At 41.3% G+C, this 17,447-nt stretch overlaps 1 non-coding gene across 1 annotated transcript; it reads left to right on the top strand.

Annotated features, from left to right (window-relative positions):
- Positions 1–7,567: 7,567 nt before the first annotated feature.
- On the top strand, positions 7,568–7,674 carry LOC141635099 (small nucleolar RNA R71). Its single transcript, XR_012539804.1, has one exon. It is a non-coding gene; the product is annotated as a small nucleolar RNA R71 (small nucleolar RNA).
- The last annotated feature ends 9,773 nt before the right edge of the window (positions 7,675–17,447 follow it).

The following is a 17,447-nucleotide window of genomic DNA, read 5'->3' as shown; positions in this document are numbered from 1 at the left end:
TTTGAAGTTTATTTAATATATTAGAGGACAACGTATTGAAAGAGGTAGAAGAAGGGAAATTTACTCCCAAAGGGTCGTAATGACGTTCTTGCTAGAGCGATCGGCCGACCGAATATCCAGGTCGTTTGAGGGGCGTCCGTTACGGGTTAGAGTAACGAAATATTATGGGAAAACTGCGCCGAGATAAAGAAGAAAAGGAAGACTAAGTCCGAGAAGGCTGACATGGTAACATTTATTCTATTATTTTCATTTAAGTTCAATTCACATGTTATTATTGGGATAAAAATTGCCGACACATTACATTCTTGGCAAGCGACTTGATTAATGGCATCCATACTACTAAAGCCGAATGCTTTGGAGGTAAGCTTTCCGAAGAAGAAGTGAAGATGATGGAGGATGTCATTTCTAAAGGGGGTAATAATAAGGTTCAACAGATTGGTCAAGAGGCCGCTACTACCTTGGCAATACATGAGAAGGAAGTATCGGTCAACGAGATTCGAAAAGATCGGTACCTAATAATGCTTCTCGAAGTTGTAACAACTAAAGCCGATCAGGTACCTAATACTTCCTTATTTTTCTTTTCTTTTTTTTTTGGGTAAGATCGGGGGTGTGTTCACTTTGCCACTCTAATGCTATAACTTCTGACATGGTGCCATTGGTTAATTTTATTAGGTAAATAATGGGTCCGAAAAGGAGATGCAACTTGAGAAGACGGCTGATGGAAAACAAAGATACATCCCCTTCAAGTCAGTTCCCTGTTTTCAGGAAGGTATGCATGAAGTGTTTAATTAGTTAAATTTATATGAATGCTTGAAGTTTGTGCAAAAATCGGCCGAGACGAAAGCGTTTTTGCAAAATCTTTTGAATGTCAAGCGTTTTTGCAAAGATATAATAATGTATGTGTATATTCTTCAAAGCCGTAAACAAGAGGCCGTTATTCTTGCGACCCTAATAGAACCGAAAAGCCACATGTGCGTGTTGGCCGGGGTCTCGTAGAAATGCACACCAAATCTGCAGCAGTGGAAACTGTAGTTCATGGCGAAAAACTTTTGCCGAATCATACCAAAGTAGAGATAACTACAGTTTTACCAGGCCATGAAAACTTGGAACTGCCTGTCCCAGTTCGTGACGACATTACCATTCTGGAAGATGCGCTTGGAAGTTTCATCCAATGGCCTGAAACTCGCATCTACTTGGCGAAGATATCTCCGCCTCAGCAGCGGAAAGCAGTTGGGGTTAGAATAAATACCTTTATATATATGTTAAATTTTTAATTGTTGAATGTTTTTATATGTTAAATTTATATGTTATTTTTTTTTTTGTAGGGAACAAAAAAATCGGCTTTGGCGGATAAGCCTAAGTCCACAGACATGCCAACGACCTCGTCGGGACAACAACTTGATGAGGTATTTAATTAACTTCTCCATTTTTTAAAAACCTCGCTCCCTTTATTTATATTTTTTCTGTATTTATAAAAAGCATGGTAATTTTGTGTAGGGGACAAAAAAGACTCATAAGCCTAAGTCCCCAGTCTTACCTGCTGCTACTACCTCATCATTGAAAGTTAGGAGTTTAAACGACACATAATATAAAGGGAAGGAGTACATGGGATATGTAAGAACGGTGACGATGATGAAACTGCATGAGGAGGCTGCCCATCGCATAGCAACCGAGCAATTGATAGTTATTCCGCTCGAGGAGGATATTCTAGGGGTTGAGCGCCAAGCACTTCTATCATGGGATATGCTAGCCGTATGGGCTGGCCTAGACCAGATTGATATAGTACACGTATTTGTTTGGATGAAGTAAGTTTCTTAATAAATAATTTCATAGTCTAATATTCTGACTACTAGATAGTGTTTTAAATACCGGAATTAATACCGTAATAATGTAGGATATTGAAATTGAGAGTGATGCCCGAGAAGAATATTCCATCTGATCAATACGGATTCCTGTGCCCCTATGTTTTATCTTTATTTATTCCGGATTTCTCGTTCGAAGAACGGGTAGATTATATTGCTCAGCAATTGGCGACAACCAAGAAGCTGATTTTTGGCGCTTATAATGAAAAAGGGTAATAAACAAATTAATATTACGTTTCCCCCTACAATTGCATTTTCATAACTAATATATGTACTTGTTAATAATGATGATGTCTCTTGATGTAGGACTCATTGGGTGCTAGCAGCCATCATGCCGACAAGGAATAAAGTTTTCTGGTTGGACTCTTTACATCATCAACCAAGCGAGACTTTTAAGCACTTGATTAATATGTAAGTTTATAATACTGATTTATTTATAATAACATTTTCAATTTTTATTTATAGAAAAAAGCTCTTTCATATTTTTGCCCCTAAAAAAATTAGTTTCGCCTCCTTTTTATTTTTTAAAAAAAGGGCCTTTGAGAAGAAAAGAGCAAACGAGCAGGATCAACCCACGAAAGATTCTGATGTTGGCCCCGATTTTATAACGATAACGAGTACGTGCTCAAATACAATAACATTAAGTGCAAAATCTGTGTTTAATACTAATACAATACCTAAAGTTCAAGATTCGATGTGTGAGCCTTCTCTCGTCTGTTTTTTTTTTATGTAATAATAGGCCCCTCGCCAGCTAGATAGCATACAATGTGGATACTACGCTTGTCGGTTCATGTTGGAGATTATTAGGCGAAGATATCTCATTATTCCAGAAAAGGTTAGTAATAATTTAAACATGTGTTTATTACTTTTTTTTAAATTAGAGCTAATGTTGTCTTGCTTGCTACTATATATACCATGATGTTGCTAATGTTGTCTTGCTTGCTGCTATATATACCATAATGTCTTCTCTTTGTTTTTTCCGCAGTATGCAATCAACCCGTCACAACAGTTGAGCGGACTCAAGTATAGATATAGACGAGGTAAGAGACATGTGGGGCAACTACGTCTTAGAATATAGAAATGCATGATACTCAGAGTTTAGATCAACTTATTAGTAAATTTTTTGTTGAAGTTATAGAATGATTAGTTCATGTAAATTTAACTCCTTGTAAGTATATATATATATATATATATGATGCAGCTGCTGTTGTGGTTGAATTGAATCTATTGAGTTCTGATGAACCCAGTTGTGATTTATCTTTGGTCTTTGGTATATGGTGTTTGCGACATATGCAGGTTTTTGAATGGCATGAAACAAATTTAATTGTTCAAAACATTAGGAGTTCGTAATAAAAATGGTTACTAAAAAAAACCGTTGTGAATACCTTTCACAACGGTTAATAAAAATAACACCATTGTGAATGACATTCACAAATACCCGCGCATAATATTCAACAACAGCTTTTAATCGAAGAACCGTTGTTAAAAGTCTTCACAATTTTGGAGGTAAAGTTACAACAAAGGGTTTTAAACTAAGAACCGTTGTTACTAACAATTTCAACAACGGGTATGTAGCATAAACCCGTTGTCAAAAGACTTCACAATTTTGGAGGGAAAGTTACAACAACGGTTATACATACGACAACCGTTGTTATATTATTCCCTCCAAATTTTTGAAACACTTTCCACAACGGAGAACACCCAACAACAACGGCTTTTAACCGTGGTGAATACTTTAGACAACGGTTTCATTAAATAACCAAACCGTTGTAAATACCTTCTACAACGGCCGCTTTAACAACGTCCGCTTTTTGTTTTTACAACGGTTTTTACCCGTTGTTATAGGCTGTATCTGTAGTAGTGAACACAATAGATCTTGGTAAAGTGGTTGGTGTCTTTTCTTGCAATGATGGTATTCCCTATGACCTTATGCCACACTCTAATGCCCGGATGGTGGACTAATAGAGCGCGACTAGCATGATAGTTCTAAAATTTCCTTCAGGAAATCGCCTCCCAAAGAGGAGCGGGGTCATACTTTACGGGATTCTTGAAATAACTATGTGAATCGCTAAGACCCAATGCTTTACCCAATTCTTCAAAGGTGATGCGCCTACTCACATTAGCTAGGCGGAACTCGATGTTTTCCATTGTCTCTACCTTAGTAACTTTCAAATAACTCAATAATTCTAAGGTAAGGGAGGGGTATGTCAATTCTTTTGTTGCAAACAATTTTCCCAACCCCATGGCTTTAAAGAAGGCTGTAGTTTGCTCATGGACACCCAACTTATCTAAGGCATCTTCACAAATAAACTTGGTGGATTAAAAGGATTTTTTAGCATACTTGGTAAATGTTTTCCTATGGGAGTTAGAGATGAAAATTACCTCCGGATAGTTCGAAAGTTGAGCAATTTCCGGAGTTGTTGATGTTGTTGCTTCAAAGGGAGGTTGTTGTTGTTGCACTTCCAAGTTTGAGCTAGCTACCACCATAGCCAATGAGGCTTTCTTTGCTTGAAGACTCTTTTGTCTTGTTGATAGTGCCTTTGCCTTAGGTGCCTTTGTTGCTCCTTTTGTCCTTGCCATTGATGATTTAACCAAGAAAAGAGTGAAAATCTTCAATTTCCAAGTATACCCAAATCGATTTTAAGGTGAAAGGCTTTGCCTTTATAATTTCAAAAATCGACTCAAAGGTTGAAGATTTTGGTGCTTGGTTTGATTTTTGTTGAAAGAGGAGTGATTAATTTTTGTTAGAAGGATGATTTGATTTGATTTTGATGAATCTGGTTGTGGAAATCTTGTTTTTGTGATGGAGAGGATGAGGATTTTGAGTTTTGGGGTTTATGGGTAGTGTTTTGAATGAAGAAATGAAGAAATGAATGGGGGATGGGGTTTATAAAAGACCCGAAAAATTTTGAATTGCAGGGGAAGACGGGCGTCTTTCCTTCGGGACGCTCGGATTCTCGCTTGTTTCGGCTTCGAGTTTTCGCCTAAAGACGGCGTCTTTCATTAAATACGCTCGGATTGTTCAATCATGGGACGGGCGTCTTCTCGCGAAGACGGGCGATTCTCTTCCGTGAGATTTCTTGTTTTTCCCAGCCAAAAAGACGGGCGTCTTTCCTTTCAGGACGGGCGTCTTTCTGAGGACGGGCGTCTTCTCTTGCAGGACGCTCGGATTTATCAACAGTCCCAAAATTTCAAAATTTCAGTTCAGATGGACGGGCGGATTCTTACAAAGACGCCCGGATTGCCTGAAGACGGGCGGATTCCCTTGAAAATGCTCGGATTCTCCCTGTTTTACCCGGATTCAGTTCCATCCGTGTACTTGCATATCCCTTGTCATTTTTCATTCTTCAAAATCCCGTGTTCTTCATTGTGGGGGCACTACTAAGGCATGAATAGCCTAGGCAATTGTTATCCCCACACTAAGCTAAAGCACTACACATCAATTGAATCATTAGTCCCTCCCTCACTTCTCTCAAAAACGATAATTATCTTGATCAAAGCATAAGAATCCAAGAATGACAAAAATGCAAAGTAAGAATTAAAATGCGAGTTAGGGAGTTAGAAATATTTACAAATGGTGGTTTAGGGAGGACTCCACCAAACTCTCATCCTTAGTGAGATATCATGGGGGCATGTCCAAGGTGTTGTTGATGTTGCTCAACACCTTGAAGAAGTAATCAAAAGCTTGTTCATTATCATGATAAAGATCTTCAATAGACCTTTGCCCTTGTTGTCAGTCTTGATCGATAGCATTACCAATATAGGGATTGAAAATCCCTTCAAACTCATCGTCCCAAAGACCACAAACTTCATCCACTTGATCACCAAAGATCTCTTGAGTTGATGGAGACAACTCTCCCATTTTCTTGTCTTGGCCAATGCGGTCATCCTCTTCATTGCTCGACTTTGGTGAGCTTTTCAAACTCTCTTTGTTACAATTCACTTGCTCTTTGAATGGAGCATCTTCAATTTTCTTCCATTGGAATTCCAACTTCTTCCTATCATCCTTCCAGCTATAATGATCAACCATAAAACATGGTTCATGCAAACGGGGAGCTCTCATGGTCTTGTCAAGATTGAAAGTTATGCTCTCATCTCCTACTTCTAGAGTGAGCTCTACATGCTTCACATCAATCACCGCACCCGCGGTGTATAAGAAAGGTCTTCCTAGAATGATTGGAATGTTGGAGTCTTCTTCCATGTCAACAATGACAAAGTCCACCGGGATGAAAATTTTCCCAATTCTTACGGGAACATCTTCCCATATCCCTAATGGTGTCTTCGTCGATCTATCAGCCATTTGGAGTGTGATATTGGTGCATTTAAGCTCTCCCATCCCCAACCTTTTACTCACCGAGTACGGCATAACACTCACACTAGCCCCTAGATCACATAAGGCTTTGTTGATCGTGGTGTCGCCAATGGTACATGGTATTGAGAAGTTTCCCGGATCTTTGAGTTTTAGAGGTTAACTCCCTTGAAGTATTACACTACTCACCTTAGTGAAGGCGATAGTCTCAAGCTTCCGGATTGACTTCTTCTTTGTGAGGATGTCTTTCATGTATTTTGCATAGGCCGGCACGTGATTGATTAATTCCGTGAAAGGAATTGAGACTTCCAAATTCTTCACAATTTCCATAAATTTTCCAAGTTGGTCATCAAATTTGGGCTTGGATTGACGACTTGGAAAAGGAAGTCTAATCACAATTTGGGCTTGGATTGACGACTTTGATGGTTCTCCATCCTTGGAGTTTTGCACAATTTCTTCTTTATCACTAGCTTCCACAACTTCATCCTCAACTTGCTTCTTCGGTGCTTCATACCTTGTACCACTCCTCAAGTGAATGGCACTAACCGTTTCATGTCTTGGGGGATTACTTTGAGGTGGTAATTGCCCCTTTTGTCTTTGTGAGCTTGAAGATGCTAGTTGAGTCAATTGGGTTTCCAACATTTTGGTGTGAGCTAGGATGTTGTTGTTGGTGGTTTCCTTTGCTTGACTATCCTTTTGCATTTGAGTGAAAAACTCTTGTTGATTCTTTTGCATTTGAAGGACCCCTTTTTGAACATCAAAACCTTGGTCATTTTCTTGATTGTATGGAGATTGATTTTGGTAACCTTGGTTTTGGTTGTAAAAGGGTCTTTGATTTTGGTTTCTCATGGGAGGTGGGGTGTATGTTGTTTGAGGGTTTTGAACATTTTGGCTTTTGTATGAGAGATTTGGATGGAATTTGGTGTTTTCATTGTAATAGTTTGAATAAGGGGTACTACTCTTGTATGCTTGGAAAGCATTCACTTGTTCATTTGTTCCCCTACATTCACTTTGGTCATGTCCCAAAGTTCCACAATTCTCACATATCCCACTTGGGATTGATGAAGATGCCGTCATGGCATTAACATGATCCTTTGGTGATTTTGAGGCTTCTTCAAGTCTAGCCATAGCTTTTTCAAACTTCAAATTGATGGTATCAATGTGAGCACTAAGTTGAGCACCCAATTGAGTAATGGAGTCCACTTCATGCTTTCCTCCTCTAGTAGCCTTGCGAGGTCTACTATATTGTGAGTTATGGACTGCCATTTCCTCAATTTTGTTCCAAGTTTGATTGTCATCAACTTCGGTGAACATTCCATTTGATCTCATGTTGAGAATGTTCCTTGAATCTTCATAAAGACCGTTCCAAAATTGTTGTACCAAGAACCACTCGCTAAGTCCATGGTGAGGACATGAGCGACAAATCCCCTTAAACTGCTTCCAAGCTTCATACAAAGATTCTTCATCCCTTTGCTTAAAGCCCGTGATTTGAGCTCTTAGCATGTTAGTCTTTTCCGGTGGATAGAACTTTTTTTAGAAAGCTAGAGCCAACTTCTTCCAAGAATCAATTCCGAGAGTAGCCTTATCAAGGTCTTTCAACCATTGTTTCGTGGTGCCAATTAGAGAAAAAGGAAATAAGACCCATCGTATTTGGTCTTGAGTTACACCGGTTTGAGAAATCGCATCACAATAGTGACAAAAAGTCTCCATATGAGAATGAGGGTCTTCACTAGGCATCCCTCCAAATTGGCTTCTTTCGACTAATTGGATTAATGCGGATTTGGCAATAAAATTTCCGGTTAGATGTTGTGGTGTGGGAGTACCATTGGGTAGGTTCTCCTCGGTGGGTACGGAATGTGATGAAAACTTAGGCATTGTGGGTTGATTTTGTGTTGGGTTCTCCTCACCTTCTCTTGCAAAAGGGTTGATGAACTCAATAGTATTTAGTTGAATATCTACAACCTCACCAATACCTCTCAAAGTTCTCCTAGCAAATCTTCTATTGGTTGTCAAAGTTCTTTCAATTTCACGATCAAAGGGTAACAAGTCACCTTGTGAACTTCTAGACATGCAAAATATCAAACAACTCGAAAACAATTAGAACAAACCTTGAGGAGTTTTACTTCCCCAAGGCAAAGAAAGACACAACTAATAACAATATAAGAAAATCTAAATCAAGTTAACACCGTCCCCGGCAACGGCGCCATTTTTTGGTCGGGATATTTTTACTAAATCTTTCGGTTACTTGTCGTTAGGAGCACCTAGAACAAAACACAATTTATAACTTCACAAACAACTCTACAATTAGTAAAGACACAAGTAAAGGTCGGATCCCAAGGGACGGGAATTGAGATGAGATTTCTATTGCAATTAGTGGTGTCTTTGGGGTGTCACAATTGAGGTTTGATGTAGAAGATCACTAAACTAAATAGCAATGAAAGTAAACAAGAAAGATGAATTAAAAGGGATGTAAACAATTGATAAAAAGCACTAGGGTGTCATGGGGTCATAGGGGATTCATGGGAATTGATCATACGAACATGTTCTCAAATTATAAGCAAGCAATTATTGTTGTGATAGATCGAGTTGGTTTATATCTTACAATCCTAGGAAAGTTTGGGTCCCGGAGCCGAATCGATTAGATTGTACAACACCTACAAGTCGACTTAGTCTTCCCTACTCAACAACATGCATGGTTTAATGAGACTCGAGTTGGTTTATGTCTTACAAGTCTCATTGAAAAGATAGGTGATGGGTAAAAAATGCAAGGATTCATAGGCTCACATTTCATCAAACATAACATGTGCATGAGTTGAGATCACAACAAGCAAGCAAATAAAATATGAAAGCATATTAATTTAAGCATGAATCATTCCCCATATTGGTTTCCCCTAATTACCCATTAACCCTAGCTAAGGAACTACTCACTCATGATCATATTGAACATGCTAGCAAGGTTGTCAATTATACCAACAAAGTGAAACATGATGAATAAATGAAAGTGATTAACAATAATTAAAGAGGGATTAAGAGAATTATACCTACTAATGATTCCAATAATAAAGCAAAGAATAAAAGAAGTACTTGATGCTTGATTGAGAGGTTGTCAATCTCCCAATAATAACCCAAATAATCTTCAATTACCCAAAATAAAGGATGAACAAGAGAGAGATTAAGGAAATAAAACTTGTATTAAAACTTGATTAATTGTTGATTACAAGATTAAAGAGAGATTTGATTGATATTAACTACACTAAAGATTTCTAAGAAGAACATGCTCTTCTAATTAGACTAATGGTGTATTTATAGTGGGGATTAGGTGGATGAAATAGGGTTAACTAAGGGCTTAAATGACGATTAAGTCCCTACTTAAGGAAACGCCGGTCTTTTTGGAAAGACTCTGGTCTCTAGGGAGACTCCGGTTTCTAGAAAAAATGTGCATCCTTCCTTGAAGCTTGAAGAAGACGAAATGGGTCTGCTAGAGAATCCGGGCGTCTTTAGCACGGGACGGGCGGATATGGTGGTCTCTGCCCGGGCGTCTTGGAGTGAAGACGGGCGTCTTATGGGTCTTTTGCCCGGGCGTCTTGGGGAGAAGAAGCACGGATTGTGGTGGTGGAGACGGGCGTCTTCTGGGGAAGACGCACGGATTACTGTGCAGTCTCGTTTCTTCTTCTTTTCTTTCTTTTTCTTCATAGAATCCTTGGGGATTTCCTCGGGGATGCAAGGATCTTTTCTCATCATTGCCCATCTACTATAGTATGTACAAAGGCCTTCTAATCTTGTCTCTCCTTGAAGCTTGGTCATTGAATTCAATCAATTTTGCCTCATTTTGCCATAAAAATGCAAGGTTTGCACTCCTTTCCTACCAAGGATCAAAACCTCAAAAAATTTGCAAAACAAATAAATAAAGACAATAAATGACCCAAATATGCACTAAAAAGCATGGGAACAAGGCTAATTCGGGGACTAAATGTGCTCTAATTATGGTCACATCAGAACATAGGGCCTTCTCCAGTTGTGATCTTGAGAATGCGGCCTTGGCGATCGGTCCACTAGACGGTTTTCCTCCAACCCTGTGTAGCTTTATCCGGGTCAGTGTTGGAGATCAAGGCGGTGGGGTCAAATTGGTTGTCCCTTAGAGCAATATTGATGATGTCCTCATAGTCAAGGTGTTTGATGTTATCCTCTCCAAAGAGGAGAGTGACAGCTTGTCCGTCGAGGCATGGGGACGACTTATACTCGGCTGATGCAGCTTTGGTGTTGTTGGGGATGAAGTAGCAGTCCTGGAATAATTCTGCACCCGGGTGTCTGACCTTGTCCACAGAGTCATAGATTGGCTCAGGGAAGCCATGGTAGAGCTCGGACTCTCCTTCGGGGACAAAATATCCATTGAGGGTCAAATGATAGGAACGGAGGATAACTTCATGCTTCTTGGGCTTTCGAACTAGGAGGTTCATCTCCTGGATATCTTCATTGGTAGGTTCATAGCCCAGACCGAAGGGGATGTTGGGGACTTTAGCCTGTTTCAAGGGAGGTAAGGTGCTCTTCAGCGGATTGAGGGAAAAGCCCGGGAAGTAACCCTGGCGCATCAGGATGCGGTTGACTGTGAGGTTGGCGAACGGGTCACCACCAGAGGGTGTTGATTCATCAGTTAGGACATTCACAGCTTGAAATCCCCACATCTAGTTGTCATCCTCCTCAATGGCTTGGGAGGCTATTCCCTTTTTCATGACGGCTTTGATCGGGGAAGCAGGAATCGTGATCGTTTTCCCGTTGAAGGGGACCCTGATTTTTTCTGATGGAGGGTAGAATTAACTGCCTTGACAGCGTGAATCTAGAGACGTCCCAGAAGCATGCTGAAGGAGGTGTCGATGTCGACTACTTGAAAACTTGTTTGCCTTTCTAGTGGTCTTGTTGCGACGGTTAGAGTGATAAGTCCTGTGACATTACGACGAGTGTCGTCATAAGCATGTAGTCCTTGACTGGTTGGGACAAAATCAGCTTCCTTGATCCCCAGTTTGTGAACTATTTTGAGGGGAATGACATTAACTGCGGATCCGTCATCCACAAGGACCATAGGCACATTCTTTTTAAAGCACTATACGGTGATGTACAGGGCCAGGTTGTGGTTGGCTCCGAAGGGAGGGATGTCTTCGTCAGAGAAGATGACCGGATTACTCAAATTAGGGATGTCCCTTGTCATGTGTGCTACCACTTCTTCCGGGGAGGAGGTAGAGGGCACAGTCAGTTTTCCTAAGGCTTGTAGTAGAGCTTGTCGATGCTCGAAGGACATGGCTATAAGTTGCCAAATTGAAATTTCGGCTTTTGCTTTATGTAGTTGTTTGAGGATCGAATTCTCGGGAGCCTTGGGTTGAATGTCCATGTCCGGGACAACTTGGTCATTCGTTGTTGGAGCGACCGTTGAATTATTCGGGTTTTGGTAGGGGCGTCCAGACCGGGTAAGATGACCGATCTCTTTCGCCTGCTTCACTTTTCCTGGGACAATATAGACATCTTCAACATTATCTCTCCGGATACCATTGATTTTGGGATCTTGAGGATACCTTGGAGGGGTATTCCTCGGTGGGTAGTTTTTGTGAGGGACATTTTTGTGAGGGTGGTTTTTGTGAGGTTGGTTTTTGTGAGGTTGGTTTTTGTGAGGTTGATTATTGTAGGGTTGATTATTGTGAGGCGCGTGCCAAAATGGTCGCGAGAGCAATCCATCTTGGTGAGGGTAGTTTTGGGTGCTTGGGGGACCTTCCCTTGGGCGTGGTGTTGGAGGATTGAAAATCAATCGGCGGTAAGCATCGTCAAGTCGGGTAATCCTTTCGGAGATACTAGCTATAGCTTCCTCAACTTGTTGGAACATGGCAAGCATAGTTGCGGCGCTGAACACAAATACCCCGTCCGAGGCATCCTTCTCCATGGCATTCACCTCGTCATCAATTGGCAAGATGAGGTGTGAGCAATCCAAGTTTGGTTTGTCATCGGAGATAGCATGGATTCCCAAAGGGTTCGTTTAGTTGTTCGGTTTAGTAGGTGGAGGCAAAGGCAATTCCCCTTTCTCGATCATATCTTGGATGATGTGTTTGAGCTTGAAGCAGGTTTCCGTGTCATGCCCTTTCCCTTGGTGGTACTGACAGTAGGCATTAGGGTTCCAGAAGAGGGATTTCTTAGCATCAGACGGATCCTGGGTGGGTCCGATCGGTTTTAATTTCCCTTGGTCCATAAGCCTTTTAAGGGCTCTTGCATAAGTTGACCCTATATTGGTGAACACTCTCTGGGGTCGCTCAGCTCTCTTGGCGGTTGGTTTAAGGAGGTTGACCTCGTCAATCTTGTTCGTCTAACCATAAGGGCGAGATCCGGTTGATGTGGATCCCTGGTAGCCTCTACCAGTGATTTTGGCTAGGATGCCCTTTCGGAAGTCGTCTTCAATGCGTGTCCCGAGGATTTTCAGATCCTGGAAGGTCTTATTGTTTTGGTACCTCAGTAAGTTGGCATACACCGGGCGGAGATTGTTGACAAACATTTCCACCAAATTTGACTCACTCGGCTTGCTGACCAACTTAGTGCTTACTCTCCTCCAACGGGTCAAGAATTCGGTGAATCCCTCCTTGTCGTTCTGGGTTAGGACTTAAAGAGTACGGGAATTGGCTTTGATTTCGACATTGTCGGCATATTGCTTAGCAAATTCAACTGCGACCTCATCCCAGGTAGTGAGGTTCTTCGGGTCAAGGGAGTAGTACCATTGACGAGGGATTGGTTCCAAGGATGATGGAAAGATCCGGGTGAAAAGTTCTTATTTAACCCCTTTAATGGCCATGTAGTCTTTGAAGGCTCGAATATGATTGTGTGGGTCCTCCACTCCCTTGAATTTGGGCACATCGGTCATGGTAAAGTTCTCAGGTAGTTGATCCCCAACAGGTTCAAATCTTCGATTGTTCTCAAGATGGATATTGTTACCCCGGGCTTGGAGTTGTTCTTCCAAGAGCTTGAGCCTTTTCTCAGTTTCAGTCAAAGGCGGAGTGTTGTGCCCTCCAGTTTCCTTATTTTCCAGGGTGTCGATACGGGTCTCGACACGGTCCAGAGTGACCTTAAGAGTAGTGAGTAGGCTGGCTAGCTGAGCAGTTGTGACATCTCTGTTGTTAATATTGTTGTTGTTGGACAAAATTGAAGACGGGGCCATGGTTCTGAGGCAGAGAAAACGGCTCACATTACAACTCAATCCGACACGGTTCAAAGACTGAATGCAGAAAACATAAAGGACATGACAAAGATCAGACTCAACCAGACGAGGGTGACCGTGTGTGGTACCTTGGTGCTGACTCGATTTATGACGTGACGGTGTTGACCGAACTTTTGGGCACACGTCCAACGTAGCGGCGTGACGCCGTTGGACGAGTCTCGTGGTGAGACGACACATAAATAAAGACCCATAAGTATGTTTGCTTCGACTCGATAGACATGAGGCAGAATTGGAGTGGTGGACTGAAGTTTTCGACAATAGAAATTTTCAAAAAGATTCGTTGGTCGCTTTATGCACGGATTCCGAAGATAGGGATCTCCGCAAGTCGGTCAGTTGAAAGGTCGTCTTAAGTTTGTTTGCAAAAGACGGTTTTGAGTTTGAGTCGGCCCGGAAAACAATGTATTGTTTCCCAAGACGGTTTTTAAAATTCAAAATTGTATGTTTTGAAAATCGGGTTAGAAATGTTTAAAAAGGTCTCGGGGACGGTGTATGGTCCTCGGGATCTCGAAAGTGTCTTGAGAAAAGGGTGTGTGCTTTTCTCGGGTTTTGAAAGAGCCATTGTCGGCGCGAAACGGGTTTAAATCCGTGTCTAGACGCGGCGATTATAACGGCGTAAAAAGGTGATTTGAAATGGTTGTAGAAAAACGATTTTAAAAATCGTCATTACGACGGCCTAGGAAGGCGTGTCGAAATGGTTATAAAAACCGGATTTGAAAATCGTCATTACAACGGCCTAGAAAGGCGTGATGAAATGGTTATAAAAAACCGGCTATGAAAATCGTCATTACGACGGCCTAGAAAGGCGTGTTGAAATGGTAATAAAAAACCGGGTTTGAAAATCGTCATTACGACGGCCTAGAAAGGCGTGTTGAAATGGTTATTAAAACCCGGGTTTGAAAATCGTCATTACGACGGCCTAGAAATGCGTGTTGGAAAAGCAACGATCGGTGAAAGACTGAGGTTTGAAACGGCCATTATAACGGCGCAAAAAGGTGTTTTTGAAAGTTTGAAAATGGCACGGAAGGACTTATGATAATATAGCACATAAGCACTCACAATTTCATTATATTATGCATTATGCTGACGCGGGTTTTGGCTTAAAAGGGTGGATTACACACCAAGCAATCAAACCCCGATTTGTGAGAGGTATACCAATCCAAACAAAATGTGTAAGGAGGGTGCCCTAGCCTCGTGCTCGAAGGTGATGAAAGCTCTTTGACGAAATAGAAACGTGTGTCGTCAATAGCATGCTTGACTCAATCGGGATTCGAAACGCGGGGATGAGAAAACTCACGCCGACGAGACGAGCCAATTGGCCGAAAAGGGTTAGAATGTGGGTCCGGATAAGGAACCTGACCGTGACCGTAATATCAATTAATGCATTCCAAACAAGACCTCGTTCGAGTCTCACCATCTAGGGATCACAAAGACATAAGTGTCCTAGTTTTCCCCAGCGGAGTCGCCAATCTGTGGACATATAGCGGTCTTTTGAAAGCCACGCTCGGCGGCGTAAAAATATGCTTTCGACCGGATCGTTTTAGATCGGTCCGTTTCTTCTCGGCAAGGGTCTCGAAACGATTAGAGATGTTTGGAGTCGCCACCAAGCATTTGTGGGATGCTTGGAACCCGTTCGAATCCACTTTATACCTCGGCCAAACGAAGCACAAAGCAGTGTTTGACATAGGTACTAAAGATAAGGAATCGTCCCTCTTTAGCATCCTATCTCTAGAATGACTCTCGTACGCCCTGGATAAGGTCGTCCACTATCCAAAGTTTCTGAGTAGGATGTGAAAGTACGTATTGGGAAGCCCTTTAATCAGACACCCAATCCCGCCCGCGGTAGCGGCCTCTACTGATCGATCTTGGTTGGTTGAATGCAAAAGTTGATAAAACGGTTTAAATGCATGAATGCGCATCCAATAGTTTAAACCTAACATGTGAGAGCTTTCTAAGTCGGTTGATTTAATCCAAGTATCAAGTATAAGATGTCGAGTTGGATTTATGATTTATTTGCATGCAAGACAGAAATTAAACATCCATTTACCAAATTAGGTTTATGGTGCATAACATGATCCATTTGTCTTAGTAAGGCATTTTGTCAATACGGTTTTTGAATGAGAAAATTAGTCGTCTGATCCGTCCTATATCCAGGTTAGTCGGAGTCGGGATCGTCCTAGACCAATGATGGAAGGGGAACAGACCCTGCATCAGGCAGCCAAAAGAGGCGCGAGCCTATTGGCGATGTAAGGGGGTCTCCCCTGGTTTGAAAATAGGAAAATATGTGGCCTGTTTAGGCGCGGATCAGTCAACGGTATATGACGTGCTCTGACCATTGAAAAACGTTTATAAAACGTGTTGAAAGATGGGTATTTGAACCCGTTTGGTTTGAAAGGACCGTTTAGGCCGTATTTGTGTTGATTTGAAGAACGAGACTTGAATAATCGTCATTGTTTTAACGGTATTCGATGTCGGGTTCGACTTTGTAAACTTGACATGAATAGTTTTGAAAATGAATATGAACTAATTGTTTTATGTTCATTTGAATATAATTAGTCGATACTCATCATCGTACTCGGGTTAAAATCCGACATGGTATGTAGAACCAAGGATGACTTTGTGTTGGTGACTAATATATTTGTTTTGAAAATTTAAAGAAATGATGAAGGGCTTTAAAATACCTTCCAGAATGTAAAGAAATGAAATAAAAGGCTTTAAAATACCTTTTAAATGTAATTAACCAAATATTATCACCGAAACACGGATTAAACCGTCATGGTATTAAGAACCAAGGGTGAAAAATGTTTTATGGTTAAAACTTGTAGAAAATGGTTTGAAAATACTTTAAATGGTAAAAACCGATTTCAAATATGAAAATGAAAATAGGGGAAAAGAAGAGACCAACCACGGATTGGACTTAAGGCTGGGCAGGGTGCTTTAGGCGCGAGCCTATGTGCTACGTAAGTAGCCTCTGCCTCAACCAAAAAGTCCAGTTTCGGCTCATTCTTCCCATCTTTTGGACCATGTTATGCATGATTTAGCATGTTATAGTCGTGAAACTAGTAAGGACATGATAAAAAAAGGATTTTTACACCCTCATACTTACATGCTTGGCTTATGGCGAGAAACCGACGTAAGTGTATCAACTCGTTTGGTCGGAAAATACTCGGTTTAAAACCGTTTTAGAAAAGAGTGTTTGTTAAGTTTAGTGATGGTGTAGTGGTCGAGATGGTCGGTCAAGTGATTTAATGCACGATGACGGTACCAAACAATGTGTAAGGCTTGTGTTTACGATCGGTAGGTCGTAAACACGTGTCGGATTGTGACTTAGGAGGTCGAGTCTAGAATTTTAAGGGAGAAAATAGGGGTCGGACGCTCGCGTAACTCTCAAATGGTGGCATCTGAGGGGTGTTTATAGGAGAATGAGTGGTTGTGTGTGTTTTGAGCGACGTGGCCACCTGGGCTGCTCAAAGAGGCGCGAGCCACGTCGCACGTCTTCTAGGTGTCTTATCGCTTTCACACAAATGCAATCATGATTTGTTCTATCCTAGGATTTATATGCATATGTTTGGTACTTGATCATGAATGATCCCGGGAAATCTTAACATGGAAGCATTTGTATGGTTTTGTTTTTTGTGTTTGACTCGGTTTGACTCGTTGTTAGAGACGGGATTTGAATTTTTGAGTCGGTTTTTGGTCCGGTGTCGGTTTTCACTCTAGTTAGTGTCATTGCGATCCCGTCGTCATGCATTAAACACTCCACTGTACTTTTGAAAAGTTTTGAAATGTTTTATTTTCGAAATCGTTTTAAGTTTTCCGACGTAAAGTTGTACACAAACTGTCGATCAAACGCCGCGATTCCAAAGCATGTTGTAGTCCGATAATCATCGGGTGTTTGTTGGAGTATTAGTTGATACTGGTTATCTACAGCCCCCTTTGTTTTTACGGATTAGTGTCTTTTTGCTTTCAACAGGTTGAAGCAGGCCTTGATTTCAGCACCGATTATCCAGCCTCCTAACTGGGAGTTGCCCTT

The sequence above is a fragment of the Silene latifolia genome, chromosome Y, assembly GCF_048544455.1.
Source record: "Silene latifolia isolate original U9 population chromosome Y, ASM4854445v1, whole genome shotgun sequence".
Taxonomy (NCBI): domain Eukaryota; kingdom Viridiplantae; phylum Streptophyta; class Magnoliopsida; order Caryophyllales; family Caryophyllaceae; genus Silene; species Silene latifolia.
The sequence above is the reverse complement of the archived record's forward strand: the minus strand, read 5'-3'. Positions and strand labels throughout refer to the sequence as shown.